This window comes from Nuphar pumila, chromosome 6, assembly GCF_984573655.1.
Source record: "Nuphar pumila chromosome 6, dmNupPumi1.hap1.1, whole genome shotgun sequence".
Taxonomy (NCBI): domain Eukaryota; kingdom Viridiplantae; phylum Streptophyta; class Magnoliopsida; order Nymphaeales; family Nymphaeaceae; genus Nuphar; species Nuphar pumila.
In genome coordinates this window covers 55,322,289-55,326,171 of record NC_143254.1, presented here as the reverse complement: position 1 = coordinate 55,326,171, position 3,883 = coordinate 55,322,289, and the positions used below count along the sequence as shown (strand labels likewise).

The window sequence follows — 3,883 nt, the reverse complement described above, 5'->3', positions numbered from 1 at the left end:
TCAGTTCTTTCACGCCCTCTGCGGGAATACTTCATTCCCACAGACTATGTTCAGGCATCCTGCATTCGAAGACCCGATGTAGGAGCGCCACATTTTGAGATTAAGGCCAGCATTATTCAAATGCTTCCATCCTTTTATGGCCTTAGTCATGAGGATCCCTACCGACACTAAGATGAATTCCTCGAAATTTGTTCTACTGTTAAGATACAGAATTTCGATGATGATGCGTTGAGGTTGACTCTATTCCCCTTTTCATTGAAGGACAAAGCCAAGTATTGGCTAAAGTCCTTAGATTCTGTAGAAATAGAGTCCTGGGATCAGTTGCAACAGGAGTTTCTTCGGAAATACTTTCCCATTGGTCGCACGAACCAATATCGTAGAGCCATCACTAGCTTTTCAGAGCTAGATGGTGAGCGCTTTCATGAGACCTGGGAGAGAATGAAGGATCTCCTCAGGAAATGTCCCCATCATCAGGTGCCAAAATGGCAACTGGTGCAGAGCTTCTATGATGGATTGTCTGACAAGAATCGTCAGATGATCGACTCTTCATGTGGAGGGACATTCATGTTGAAGAGCGAGGACGAAGCATGGAGGCTATTTGATACATTGGCCGAGAATTCACTCCACCATGCTTCGAGCTCTCATTCTGATAGAGCCACACCCAGCATTTAGAAGAAAGCTGGTGTTCTTGAAGTTGGTCCATCTACTGCACTACAGTGCAAGGTAGACATGATTGCTCAGAAGCTGGACCAGCTTCTCTCAGGACCATCCACTACACAACAGGTGTGTACTCTTTGTGCCAGTCCGGCACACGAGATCACTGAATGCCCTTCGGCAGCTCAGTACCCTGAATTTGTTCAAGAACAAGTTCAGGCAGCTCAGGGTTACGTCAGACCGCCGAATAACCCATTTTCATCGACATACAATCCGGGTTGGCGTAACCATCCCAATTTTTCATGGAAGAATCCACAGTCTTCCATGCAGATGCCTACATCCTCTCAGCCAGTTCGACAACCATCTTTTACTCAGTCATTTCAAAGACCGAACTATGCTCAGTCTTCTTCTTCTGTTACTCCCCCGATTCAGCAGGAGTCTGCCCCGCAGACATCTTTTGAGGAGACACTTCTCCAGGCATTTCAAGAGGTGAAAACCTCTAATCAGAACGCCTTCGAGAAGTGTAGCCAGATTTTAGCTCGCATACGCAGTCCATTGCGAAGTTAGAGTCGCAAATGGGACAGTTAGCTGAGGCTATTAGTAGGAGACCCGAGGGTACATTGCCGAGTCAGGCTGTCATGAACCCGAAGGGTAAGGACCAGATGACTGGAGGCCTATTTCATACTGAGACACAGCAGCAGGCTAAATCAGTTATGGCCTTGAGGAGTGGACGTGAGTATCACGTCGAGAGCAGAGAGCGAGAGAGTAGAGAGAGGATAGAGGAGCAAGAGATCATTGTTTCGCCTACGTCGGCTCAATCATCATCTCCATCTATCATCTTTATCCTCAGAGAAGAAGAAGAAGAAAGATAGGAGTGAGCCTTCTCACAAAGAGGAGGAGCCAGCAGAGTATATTCCCCCACCACCCTATCCCAAAGCATTAGAGTCTCCTGGTTATAGAGGGAAGCAAGGTGCGAAGATCCAGGACATGCTTGACATCTTCAAGCATGTACAGATCAACCTACCTTTGCTCGATGCTATTCAGCAGGTGTCGGCATATGCCAAATTCCTGAAGGAACTATGTACGCAGAAGCGTAAATCTAGAGAGCGAGTTCCTAACAGGGTCCATCTGACTGAGCAGGTGAGTTCAGTACTTCAGCATCAGACACCACCAAAGCTCAAGGACGCTGGAGCCCCTATCATTGCTTGTACTATAGGGAACATCCGGATAGAACGCGCATTGCTCGATCTTGGAGCAAGCGTGAACATTCTGCCCGGATATTTCTTTGATTCTTTCGGGCTAGGAGAGATGAGATCGACTCCGATTACACTGCAGCTGGCAGATCGTTCTATCAAGGTACCGAGAGGTGTCTTGGAGGACGTGCTAGTTAAGGTGGATGACTTTTATTTTCCAGTCGATTTCATTATTCTTGATATGGAAGGAGTAGACAGCCAGCACCAGACTCCGATTATTTTAGGCAGACCATTCTTGGCGACTGCCAATGCTTGCATCAACTGTAGGACCGGAGCCATGGATCTCTCATTCGGCAATAGGAAGGTAAAGCTCAATATTTTCAATGCCGCGATGGGACCAGCAGGAGACATGGACTGCTTTCATGTAGACATTGCACAGGAGTTAGTGGAGGAGCAGCCCGAGTTGTACATCACTGAGGATTCTTTAGATTTGTATCATATAGAGAAGAATAGCTGTGTAGATAGTGTAGACGTGTCTAGAGTGTCGTCAGAGAGACCACCTTGGAGAGCTGTCAGGGAGCCTCTTCCACCACTTGCAGAGACCCCCGCCAAATCGTCAATAGAGTCGCCTCCGAAACTTGAGTTGAAACCCTTACCGGATTCACTCAAGTATGCATATCTCAGAGATGATGAGACTCTGCCTGTGATCATCTCATCCTTGCTCACTGAGGAGCAGGAACAGAGATTGCTGACTATTCTTCGAGAGTACAAGGCAGCGATTGGCTGGGGAGTTGCTGATCTGAAGGGGATTGATCCTTCATTCTGCATGCATAGGATCCATTGTAATGAGGAAGTCAAGCCATTTAGGGATATGCAGAGAAGGCTAAATCCCAACATGAAAGAAGTGGTGAAGAAAGAGGTGGTGAAGTGGTTGGATGCTGGAATCATTTACCCTATTTCTGATAGCCAGTGGGTCAGTCCGATTCAAGTTGTGCCGAAGAAGTCAGGACTCACTATGGTTGAGAATGAGAAGGGTGAGAGAATTCTGATGAGGACCACTACAGGATGGCGTGTCTGCATCGATTATAGGAAGCTGAATGTGGCAACTAGGAAAGATCATTTCCCATTGCCATTCATTGATCAGATCTTAGAGAGACTCGCAGGACAGAGCTACTACTGCTTTCTAGATGGATATTCAGGATACAATCAGGTAGTTGTCCATCCTGATGACCAGGAGAAGACCACGTTTATATGTCCTTATGGCACCTTCGCGTTTAGACGTATGCCTTTTGGGCTCTGTAATGCCCCGGCTACTTTTCAGAGGTGCATGCTTGCTATCTTCTCGGACATGATTGATGATGTGATGGAAGTTTTTATGGACGACTTTTCAGTGTATGGCTCTTCTTTTGAAGATTGCCTCCAAAAACTTGCTCGAGTACTGAGTAGGTGTGCGGAGACCAATCTCGTCCTGAGTTGGGAAAAGAGCCATTTTATGGTCCAGGAGAGGATTGTGCTAGGACACATTGTGTCCAAGCGTGGTATTGAGGTTGACAGAGCAAAGGTGGAATCCATTTCTCGTTTGACTCCACCCACCTCTGTGAGGCAGATTCGATCATTTTTAGGGCATGCGGGATTTTACAGGCGGTTCATAAAAGATTTCAGCAAAATCTCTCGACCGCTTTGCACGTTATTGGAGAAAGACCAGCCCTTTGTTTTCGGTGAGGATTGTATGAAGGCCTTTGAGATTCTCAAAGAGGCCTTGATTACTACACCTATTTTGAGACCTCCAGATTGGACTCTCCCATTTGAGATTATGTGCGATATATCTGATTACGCTATGGGGGCTATTTTAGGACAACGCATCGATAGGAAACCATATGTGATCTACTATGCAAGTAGAACTCTGTCTGATGCCAGATGAATTATACTACGATAGAGAAGGAACTACTTGCGGTGATTTTTGCATTGGATAAATTTAGGTCCTATTTACTCGGTTCGAAGGTGGTTGTCTATTCTGACCATTCTGCATTGAAATA

At 46.4% G+C, this 3,883-nt stretch overlaps 1 non-coding gene across 1 annotated transcript; it reads right to left on the bottom strand.

Moving 5' to 3' along the window:
- Positions 1-373: 373 nt before the first annotated feature.
- Positions 374-476, bottom strand: LOC149834879 (small nucleolar RNA R71). Its single transcript, XR_016432878.1, has one exon. It is a non-coding gene; the product is annotated as a small nucleolar RNA R71 (small nucleolar RNA).
- Positions 477-3,883: the final 3,407 nt, after the last annotated feature.